Source organism: Durio zibethinus, chromosome 17 (genome assembly GCF_047325235.1).
Source record: "Durio zibethinus cultivar Kanyao isolate XHJ-2024 chromosome 17, ASM4732523v1, whole genome shotgun sequence".
In the NCBI taxonomy this organism is placed as follows: Eukaryota; Viridiplantae; Streptophyta; class Magnoliopsida; order Malvales; family Malvaceae; genus Durio; species Durio zibethinus.
This window is the reverse complement of record NC_143178.1, coordinates 10,900,023-10,912,590: the sequence shown is the minus strand read 5'-3', so window position 1 is coordinate 10,912,590 and position 12,568 is coordinate 10,900,023. Positions and strand designations below refer to the sequence as shown.

General features: G+C 26.1%; 1 protein-coding gene across 1 annotated transcript in view; it reads left to right on the top strand.

Annotated features, from left to right (window-relative positions):
* LOC149514023 (uncharacterized) overlaps positions 1 to 10,069 on the top strand; it is a 31,663-nt gene extending 21,594 nt beyond the window's left edge. Inside the window, exon 2 of the mRNA XM_089746461.1 lies at positions 9,901 to 10,069. The gene's annotated coding sequence lies outside the window, so the exon portion shown is untranslated. The remainder of the gene's footprint in view (positions 1 to 9,900) is intronic.
* Positions 10,070 to 12,568: the final 2,499 nt, after the last annotated feature.

Below are 12,568 nucleotides of genomic sequence, written 5' to 3'. Positions count from 1 at the left end.
GGCATTGTCCTAGTCATTCATCTTTGATCTTGTCTCAATCCATATCATTTTTTAACACTTTGATCTCGATTCAATCCAGATCATTTTTTTGTTTATTCAATCTTGGCTTAGTCTCGATCATTTTTTTAACTTGCGGCTCATCTCGATATTTTTTACTTATTGATTTGATTCTTGAAATAGAGTGGGTGTCTAGGTTTTTGCATCATCATTGTCTAACATAAATGTGCAAAGAGGGACAACTGTAGACACCCATCTATGTTCGGGGTCGATTGGGGTTGTTTATTATTTTGCCATAGTATATAGTTCAATATATTATTATATATTATTATATTATAGTGTAACTATATTACTATATTATTATATTATTATATTGTAGTGTATCATATTATTATTATTATTATTATTTTATTTTCCTTTCCATTTTCAATTAATGACTAGAATCATGAAAACCTTGAATCAGTTACATCAAAAAACCAAATTTGCATAGTCAATCAAAATTTAATTCAGGGATCTTTTCAAACAAATTAGCAAAGGTCTAGTCTAAAATCATGCTCCTAAGATTCAAGCCTAGAAATGGTCATATCCATTTCTTAAAAAGTAGCCTTCAGGATGCTTATAAATTGAACTAAAATTTGGAGGAACTGGCAGAATGGATTTTGGGAGACAATGAAAATTGGGAAACTTTTTGTTGTTGTGACTTTGGAAAATTTTTTAGGTAGTAAAAGAGTTTTCTAAGATTTTGATTTTGGGAATCCTATGTTTGATTTGAAGTCTCTGGGTTAGATTTGGGTTTCTTAAGGTTAGATTAGGGTTTTAGAGAGTTTTTTTGAAGAAATCAAGGTGAATCTAGGAAATTTAGGGATTTTTTTTAAAAAAATTGGGTTTGGAAGAATTTTTTGATGAGTTTTGAATTTTTTGGTTGAATTTTCTAGCGAGGTTGAATTTTTTGATAGGATTCTGGAGGCTTTTCTAGAAATCGATGGGTTTTTCAGTTTTCGATTGAACTTCCTAATGACTTTTTCAAAAACTAGTAGGTTTTCCAATTTCCAGTTGAAATTTTTTATGGGTGTCCTAAGGCTTTCTGAAGAGAAGTAAAAAAGAGTTGAGGCTAGAAAGAGAGACAGCATAAGGTTTTTCAGAAAAAACGCTAGAACTTGGCTTATATACCAACCCAAAATGGTGTCGTTTTAACAGTGTAAGATCTACGCGTCAACCCGTCAACACACATGTTGACCCGCGCTCTAACCTGACCCGATCGCAAGTTTTCTTTTTCCATTTTTATTTTATTTTTAGATTTTATTTTCTTTTATTTTTATTTTCTTAAGTTTTTCTTTTATTTTTAATTTTGTATTTAATTTTACTAGTTTAAAAAAAAAATCTTTTCTAGAAAACAGAAGAAGCAAAGAATAAAAAATAAAAAAATAAAAGATAAAAAACAAAAAAAATCTTTTCAAGTAAATTTCTGGAATCACCAAACTATTGAAAATTTTCATAAATCAATTTTCAAAAATAATAATAATAAATATAAATAATAAAAAATAATTTTTATCCTCTAAATTATTTGAGGATTGCTTCAAATTAAGTCTTATAAAACTATTTGGAGACTTAATGAAATTCTTAAAATTGTTATAAACATTTTTGTAATAAAATATCGTCAAACTATTGGGAGATCTGTTTCAAAGTAAGTCTTACCAAACTATTATGAGACTTATTTATTTTTTTGAATAAAATACATTAATAAATCCGACGACAAAGCCTTTTTAAAATGGGACACTAGTCTCCATGAATACTCCTAAAATGAAAATTTTATCTAAATTTGCTATCAACTATTGGGACAATTTTAAGACTAATTTTTAATATTTAATACTTTGGTAAATTATGAACATTTTAAGGGTTGGATAACTTGGAATCAAACTAGTACTATCTTGTGGATGGATGTTATAGGGGTGCTATAACCTTTTTCATGCATAACCGTACTCTCGAACCTAAACTCTAATTTCGTAGATCATAATCTATTATTTAGAGATACCTAAATTAATCTTGAGATTCCTCTTTAAATAGGACAGATTCAATTAGGTAGCCAGTCACATTTAAATAAAAAAGATTGGTGGTGACTCCTCTAATCCATGTCTAGCGGTAGGTCCACGATTTTATACGTTATGATAATAACTGTTTAAATAAAGTTTATTTAAACAAGAAAATATGACTATATAGAATGTCATAACTTTTTGAATTTGTTTGATTAGTGACTGTTCATTTATTATAAATAGATCTTTTTGCCTGACCAATTTCACTTCCTTTGATTTAAAGAGTTTTTAAGGCTTTATTGTACCCTATAGGTATAATTACCTTTAAGATAGTGTTCTTCACGCCTCAAAACCATATTTTTTCTTTTTTATTATTTCTATTTTCCTAATTTTTTTTAACAATTTAAAGGCAGTTATGGATACTGCATATATTATTGTCCTTACTATTGCTCTGGATTTGGAATCAAGCATGAAGGTTCATTTTTAAAAATCAAGATGTAATTAGACATGATTGTTTTAATGGATCAAACTACACTAGGTAAAATGACAAAATTATTTTTTTGCTGACTATATTGAAGATGTTTTATGTACTTAATCTAAATTTGGAATCAATTCCAAAATTAACTCCTGAAGATTCTGATACTGTTAAGGCCATAAGAAGCAAACGTGAAGAAGATAAACTAGCTGTCGATGTTATATTTTGAATTCATTATCTAATCATCTATATGACCTATATAGAAATATGGAAACACCAAAAGAGATACGGACTGCTGTTAAACATAAATACATGAACGAAAAGAAAGGTACTGATAAATTTCTGGCTTTGAAATACTTTGAATTTTCAATAAATATTGACAAACCAATCATGGACCAAGTGCACGAGTTGTATATTTTGGTTTCTAAGTTAAGTGAGCTAGAAATTAAAGTTCCCAATTCACTTCAAGTTGGAGCTATTTTATTAAAACTTCATCCTTTATGGAATGGATATAGGAAGAAAGTTTTGTATTCAATAGATACTTTCACTATTGAAGAATTTCATACTTATATACAAATTGAAATGAAAAATTATGCAAGAGATGCACTTTTTCTTGGAGGTTCTAATGTGAATTATGTGAGTGAACAAAATTCTAGAAAAACTCACAAGTCTTCTAGTAAATTGTAAAACAATTTTAAAGTCAAAAAGAATAGATTTAAGAATCCAAATTTAACAAGAATAAAATGTGTTTCCATTATGGAAAGAAAGGACATTTGATTAAAGATTACAGATTTAAAAATGTTGGAATTAAGATTCGTTCTACTTCTAAAAACAAAGCAAATCTAGTTTAGCAAAAAATTAATAAACTTGTTGCAATGGTGACTGACATGCAAATTAGAATGATTATCGAAGTTCATATGGCTACTGCAAATAAGTCATTTGATTGGTGGCTAGATTCTGGTGCAATAATTCATGTTTGTAACAACAAAAAGTAGTTCAAGACTTATGAAGAATGTAAAAGACCAGGAAACATCCTTATAGGAAATCATGTTCCTGCTAAAGTGATTAGAAAAAGAACAATTGAATTGAAATTCACCTCAGGATAGAAACTAACTTTACTTAATGTTTTTCATGTTTCTGAGATTAGAAAGAACCTTGTATCTGCAAATCTGTTATGTAAGAAAGACTTTAAGATTGTACTAGAATCTAATAAAGTTATAATGTCCAAAAATGGTGTATTCATTAGAAAATGATATTCCAATGATGGTATGTTTAAACTACGTATTGATGAGAAAAATAATGTTTTTGCTTATATTGTTGAGCATTCTTCTTTTTTATGACATGCTAGATTAGGACATTTAAATTATCAATAAATGAATCATATGACTAAGCATGGTTATATAACATACCAAAAAAATCATGACATTAAATGTGAAATCTATGTCAAAGCAAAAATGACTAAGAAACATTTTCTTAAAGCTAAAAGAAATACAAAATTGCTAGAACTCGTACAGTTTAATATTTGTGAGTTAAATGGTTTATTAACAAAGGGAAGAAAAAGGTATTTTATAACATTTATAAATGATAGTTTTCGTTATACTTTTGTGTATCTAATGAGAACAAAAGGTGAAGCTTTTGATAAATTCAAAGAATATAAATCAATTGTTGAAAATCAAAAGGAGAAGAAAATCAAAATTCTTTGAACTGATAGGGGTGGCAAATATTTCTATATCCATTTTCTCTTTTTTTTGTGAAGATCATGGAATTATGCATTAAAAGACAATCATTTATGCACCTCAACAAAATGGTTTAGCTGAAAGGAAAAATAAAACCTTAGTTGATATGATAAATAGTATGTTGTTAAATGCTAAATTATCTCTAAATCTTTGAGGAGAAACACTTTTAACAACATGCCATATAAATAATAGAATTCTTTCAAAGAAATTCTTGAAGACACTATATAAACTCTAGAATCATGACAAAAAGCCAAATTTGTATTATTTTAAAGTGTGGGGGTGCATTGCCTTTTATAAATACCTAATCCTCATAAATCAAAATTAAAATCTAGAGGTATTAAAAGTATTTTTGTTAGTTATGCACAGAATTCATAAGCATATAGACTTTTTTATTTAAATACTAATGTTATTGTCGAATCCATTTATGTAAATTTTTTTCAAAATAAGTTTATATATGATATTGAAATTTATATGGAGAAATAAATGATTCCTATGATTGAAAATAAAAGAAAAAACAGTAATGATTCTATTAAACTTAGAATGAGCAAATGAACTAGAAAAGAGAATATTTTCCCTTCTAATTTTATTTCTCTAGATTTTATAGTATTCCTAGTAGAAGGAAATAGAATCAAAGTGCTTAATAAAAAACCAATTCTACTAAATGTATATGAAGACCCTAAAACATTTAATGAAGCTATGACTTCAAGAGATGTTGCTTTTTAGAAATAGGCTATTAATGATGAAATGGACTCAATCATGTCCATTAATACATGGGTCTTGATAGATTTACCTCCAGGTTCTAAACCTATAGGATGTAAATGGGTGTTTAGAAAGAAATATAATACAAATAGTTCTGTACAAACCTTTAAAGCAAAATTAGTTGCAAAAAGTTTTAAACAAAAAGAAGGCATAGATTGTTTTGATACATATGCTCCAGTAGCTAGAATAACATCCATTAGAGTTCTTATAGCTTTGGCTTCCATTTATAAATTACATGTGCATCAAATAATGTTAAAACAGCCCTTTTAAATGGTGACTTAAAGGAAAAAGTATACATAGAACAACCAAAAGGTTTTATTCTTCTAGGTAATGAGAATAAAGTTTGTAAATTAATTAAGTCACTTTATAGGCCAAAGCAAGCTCCTAAACAATGGCATGAAAAGTTTGATTCAACCATAGTAGCCAATGGTTTTAAACATAATAGAGCGGATAAGTGTATTTACTCAAAATTTACTAAAAAATATGGAGTCATAATATGCTTTTATGTGAATGATATGCTAATTTTTAGTATTAATATGATTGGAATAAATGAAACCAAAAGGTATCTAATTTCTTATTGTGAAATGAAAGATTTGAATGAAGTTGATGCCATTTTTAGAATTAAAGTTAAGAGATATAACAAGGGTTTCATACTTAATCAAAGTCATTATATTGAAATTTTGCTTAACAAGTTTAAATATCTTAATATAAAAGAAATCAATACTCCATATGATACAAGTATAAAATTAACAAAAAATCAAGGTTTTGTAATTACACATCTTGAATATGCTAGTGCTATTGAAAGTGTTATGTATGATATGCATTGTATGATGCTAGATATAGTTTTTGCTGTTTGTAAGTTATCAAGATATATAAGTAAGCCTAGTATAAGTCACTGGAAAATCGTAGGAAGAGTTTTAGGTTATGTTAAAAAAACTAAAGATTTTGGCTTATTTTATTTTGAATATTCAGCTGTTTTGGAAGGATATTCAGATGCAAATTGGATCACTAATGTAAGTGACAATAAATCCACTTTAGGATGGATGTTTACCCTTAGAGATGGTGCAATTAATTGGGCATCCAAAAAATAAACTTGCATTTCACATTCAACTATGGAATCTAAATTTATAGCTTTAGCTGCAACAGGCAAGGAAGTTGAATGGCTAAAAAATTTATTAATGGATATAGAGTTGTGGCCACAACCAATGTCAACCATTTCCTTGTACTGTGATAGTGAAGCTACTATGTCTAGAGCTTACAGTGAAATTTATAATGGAAAATCTAGACATATTAGTCTAAAACATGATTATATCAAAGAATTGATAAAAAATGAAGTGATTACCATAATATATGTTAAATTTGCTAACAGCTTAGCAGATCTTCTTACCAAGACACTACCTAGAAATTTGGTAAGAAACACCATAAGTGGAATGGGTTTAAAATTCCTTTAGACACCAATAATAGGAACCTAACCTTGAATTAGTAACCTCTAATTGCAAAGTTTAATAGGTAACAACAAGTTAGTGTTATGTGTCTGTGAATATTAGTCAACCCATTTTAAATATTTGAAATACTAATGTAAGCCATTACGTAAATGGAGGATGAGATTGAACTCATAATGGAGTTTATAATTAAATGTCTATAGCAATAGAAATATAAACAAGAAACTCCACCTATATAAACATAGAAGTGGTGCTGCTTCAACAAGAAAATTGAAAACTTTCTTGTAAATGTTTATGAATAAAGATAAGCATATGGCCATAATAGTACCAAAGCGATATAAACCTCTGACAGAATATTAAATAAGTATTATGTGTGTTATATCTTTAATTTTAACACTAAGAGTTGAGGTTTAATCTGTAGACACCATCGACTTTATTAGAATTCTAGGTATATATGCTAATTAAAGGTTTAAATCAAAAGATACATTCTTGTATTCATAATATTTATTTGTGTAAAAGGTTAAAGATTAAGCACCAACATTCCAAACCAATGGGGGGTTGTTAGTAGTTTAGAATGTGGTGTATCCCACATTGAATAGAAAGATCATTTATATGTGGTTTAAAAGAGATTACTTATGTTACTTAAGTAATTGAGATAAGTATTTGAGTGGATCAAGTCATTTGGGCTTACTAAGAATTTTTCTAGTGAATCAGATAATTTTAAAAGTCAAAGATAAGCACTTGGGAACTTATGGCACTTAGGCTTGTTTGGCCAATAAATTTAATTTTTAAATCTTTTAAATATTTTTTTGTTTTGAAATATTATTAATTATGAATAAACATATTTGGACATAGAAAAACATGATGGTCCAAATAAACATATCTAAACAAAAAATATATGATTGTTTAAATAAGGTTTATTTAAACAAGAAAACATGACTATACAGAATATCATGACTTTTTGAATTGACTTGATTAATGACTGTTCATTTATTATAAATAGATTTTTCTACCTAACCAATTTTACTACTTCTGATTTAGAAAGTTTTTAAGGCTTTGTTATATTTTATAGGCATAATTGCTTTTAAGATAGTGTTCTTCACGCCTCAAAGTTATATTTTCTTCTTTTTTATTTTTTCTGTTTTCTTAAATTTTCTAACATCAACAACCAGGGGTGTAAAGACTAAAGAAATGCCTTAAAATGTTAAGGACTTGCAGAAAGTGGCTAGGGTTTTTTTTTTTTTGTTCAATTTTATCAATTTGATAAAATAATTAAAAAGGTAAAAAAAATTGATTTTTTCTATTGATTCATATCTTTAAAACTACTACTGAGAATCGACCATATAAACCGTCTAATCCAAAGGCTAACCAAAATACTCGTCAAAACTAATGAACTTGTCTTGGTTAAACCAATAACATTGGTTTTGATCGATTTTGTTGGTTGAAACCAACAATTGCTCAGCTCTAACAAAAGGAAGAAACTTACCTTATTTTTACCAAAATATTTGATAAAAGAAACTAAATGTTCAAAAGTTAAAGAAACCTAAAAAATCCAAACAAAAAAAAAACATAATAAAAACCCTTGTCTTTGGAATTGGGATCCACATCACACATCATATTTATTTCTTCAATGTTTTGAGTATGTAAACTATAATAAGGACCTTCCAAATCATTACACGCATATAAGTCAATCCAATACTAATTAACCTTAATAAAAGCTAGATTTATTAATTTAAAATACGATATTATAATATGATATAAATAAAATATGAAAAAAAGATATGAATGTAATATGATTTAAAATTTTATAAATAATTATATATGAGTTTAATAAAATAAAATATATATTTTATATTTTTATATTGATATAAATTATAATGTATAATTTTTGTGTAAAATATAATATGAATATATAAGTTTTAATATTTTATACTATAAAAATATACTAATTATCAAATTTAAAAATATATTAAGAAATGTATTATTTTTAATATACTTTAATTAAACAGGTGTGTGTTATTTTTTTAATTTCTATTGATGAAATTTAAAAACTAATTCGTGAATTGAGACGGTTTTCTTCAAAGAGAAACTTTAATTACAAATTAATTTAGCAACTTGAGCTTCTCATCAGAATCTCAACGATACATTTAAACTTGCTTGTTCGGATAATAATCATTCAAAATATGCATTTAAAAGTCTTTTGTCCATTACAATTAAGTCACTACAATATGAGGATTAACCCAAATGATTACCCCCACCTGCAAAGCGAGGTGGATTTTCCGCAAGGATAGGTTATAGGTCCAGCTCTCGCATTCCCTCCTCCCTAATATAAAAAATAAAATAAAATAAAAAAACTGTATAAATTGAAAGGGCCAGAGGGTGTAGGGTAAGCAATGGTTGTACTCTTGGGTTCTATATCATCCGAACCCAAAGTTTATTAGCCCAAAATTAAATTCGAGTTGTGCTCCTTGGACCACAATTCTACAAAGGCATTGGTCCGGCAGCCAGTTAGGAGAATCAGGTAGGCAACTTCTGAAAAAAAAAGCGAAAAAACCTACAAAAAGTTTCTCACTTCATCCTATTTTAATAATCTTGTATGATCGTCCCATGAATCCAACATCTCTATCCAAATTTCACTTCAATCTTTCCAATTGCGTCAAACATAGTGACATTCAGTCTTACCTTTTTTTTTTTTGGTATATAGGAAGTCGTAGTTGAAATAAAGAAAAAAAAATTGTGTAAATGTTAGATTTGAACTCTAAACTCATTATATGTTATCTCTTAAGAGTATTTTATATATACCTATTGAATTAAGTTTTGAATTCTTATTAATCTTAACCTTTAAATATTAAAATCTTTGTTTTGAAATAATGATTATTACATTTGATCATTTTGTTTATTATAGGTGTATTTATTTCTCATTTCACACATAGAATCAGATGAATTTTCTATCTCAAATCACAAATGAGAGATATCTTTGATAAGGAATTCAATCTAACTTTATTCTTAAGTTAATAGCTTTTTCTCTTAGTATAGTATAAACAAAAAATGTTATAATTTAATTTAATTAATTTATATAATTACTTTTAAAAAGTATTATCTAATATATTTAGAATTCAAATTTTAATATTTATAATATTTCTTATCTCACGTTATAATTTTTTTTATAAAAAAATTTCATAAGAAAAGATGGAAAAAGCAACTATCCAAGAGACAAAAGGTACAATTAGCATCTTAAGTGGGTTTGCATTCCACATTTTGCAAACAAGATAATAATAATTGATAGCTAGGCCTTTACTTTGATTCTTAAATCTTATCAGTGGGCGTCGCAGATCTTTCTCCATTATTTGATTGAAAACCTTTGAAACAATGTGGTTCACTATCTTAAACCAAGTTCCTCCACTCACTTTTTTTTTGTGCTTTTGCATTCCCAGCTTGCTAACCACACATTTTTTTTTTAGATATTTCTTGGATTTGTTCAATAAAAGGACTAAGAAGGCAATGAACAGAAGAGAACAGGAAAAAGAAATGAGAAAAAAGAATCATTGTCCAGCTTTGAACAGGTAGATATTTGGGATAAATGTCATAGGCTGAGTGTCAATTCAGTCTGATGGCATGTTTTGTTTTGTGAACCATGGGGGCTGCTATGTTTAAATAATTTGGTAAATGTTACCTAGTATTATTTTTAAAATTATTAGAATGATTTGGTTATCGATGATTTTAAATTATTATATTTGATTTAATATTATAAATTATTAATAATTTTAAATTATTATATTTGATATTATATAAAAATAAATCATAAAATATAAAATATTCAAAATTATTTTACAAAAAAAAATTAATACTTATTAAACCGATAATTTATAAAATAATTAAATTTAATTTTATAAAAAATTATAAAATATAAATTAATTTTGATGAAGAATAATTTCTAAAAAATTATTAAATAATTTTTATTTTGATAATTAATAAATATTTACTCCATTGAAATAGAAACCTATTTTTAAAATAAATTAATAAAAAATATTTTTTTGAAAATTTTTACCAGTCAACTTTCTAATGCAATATTAATTGCATCTTTCATATGAGTAAATTAGTCAAGAAATCGTATTAAAAATTATCTTGTTATAGTGATAAAATTTTTTCATTCTTTAAGTTAGGAATCATATTATCTCTTAAGGTAATGATTTTATCATCTTAATAATTTAAAATCATTGTCATATAAAATTTTTAAATTATTATCAAATAAAATAATATAATTACTGAATACATATCATTGTAATTTTTAAATAAATCATTTCATATCAAACACATTCTCAAGAAAGAAAATAGCATGCAATTGTTTATGGGGTCTTTTTTTTTATTAAGGTTGATTACTTATGCTTGATTATGCAGGTGGGGCTGCTTGAAATCCAGCATTATTTATTTTATTAAGTGGTAAAGATTTTTTGGACTTAATTTAATATATTTTTAATATATATATTTTAAATCGATTTAAATAAATTTATTTAGATCAAATTTAATAAATTTATTAAAAAAAATTACTTTTTGATAATCTTATACCGAATTTTGATGATAGAGGATTGTACTCACTTTAACATATAAAAATTACTTTTTAATGTGCATTTAAATTGAAAATATAAAAGGAAAGTCATCAACGGCTTAGAATAGTTAACACTCAATTATTTAAAGATTTTAGGTTCAAATTTTAAGATGGAAAAGAATAAAGTTTATAAGAAATTAAGAGAGCATATTAAATTTTATTTTGTAACTCAAAATCATTTATATATACAAAAGAAAAATTGAAAAAGGTTTGTAACCAAACGAAACTTAGCAAACTTATAAATCATATACTTGGCTCGCGCTCTTCAAATCAGATAAATTATTACTTTAATGTAAGATAAGACTCATTTTCATTGCAAACTAGATGGCTTGCATGTTCACTGAAGAGGCATTTAACAAGGAAAATAGGTCTCATACGCGTGCATGCAGTTGTTTTTGAGTTTTTTCGTCAACTAATTGTACATCAATCCAACTAGATATATGTATGCATATAAAGGTGTATAGATAATATTAAATTTTATAAAATCGATTTTTTGAGTAATTTTTAAGATTAATTGAGAATCTTCCTATTCTTTTTTCTTTTAATTTTAAAACTAATTTGTGCAAGTTTAAATGGTTGACCTCTCTCAGAAATCCAAATTCTGTAGCCTAAAGCCCTATAAATATTCAAAAGCCAAAAACAATACGGAATATCTATCTAAAGGTTTACTAAAAATATCTATCTAAAGATATTTCTAATTTATATACTTAATCTATGTAATAAAATTTTTTATTTGAATTTTTATTTAATCACTTTTAATAAAAAAATTTTTATAAACTTTACCTATAAATTCTACCTAAGTCTTTGACCATCATTAGTCATGTATCAGCAGCAAAACCTAAAAACATTGAATAAAATTAATTGATAGCATGCATGTTTTGACTAGAATTAATATCTAAGTTGAGATTAGATTCAATAATTTATGTATTTAGATCATGTAAAATATTAAAATTTATTTATTCATATCATATTTTATATGAAAATTATGTATCTCAATTTGTATTGATACTAAAATATAAAATATATATATTTTTAATTCTATTAAATTTATATATAGTTATTATTAAAATTTTATGCCAACAATTAAAATCAGCCATGAACTAAACCCTATAATCAAATAGATAATTTCATTGATATTTTCTAACATTATCATGCATAGTCTACCTCATTACTTAGTGGGATGGCATAAAAATTCCATCCAAAGCACTTCAATAATGCAAGTTAATTTGATCCCATTCCTCACAAGTCAAAACAATTTTTAAAAAAGGACAAATCATATATATATATATATATATATATATAATTAAGCATCCATCTAATAAAACGTCGTTTTTGATAGCGATAAGCAAAGGCTAACCTAACATTACACGTCTAATATTAATATGGATACAACTTAGAAGAGTCAATGTTGGTGAGCTTCGTGGACTACTCCATAAGAAATTAAGAAAATGGATTTTGTGTGATGATTGGCTAGAAATTATTCTTACTTACAAATAGATCAAGTAATTTTAAATACAACATAA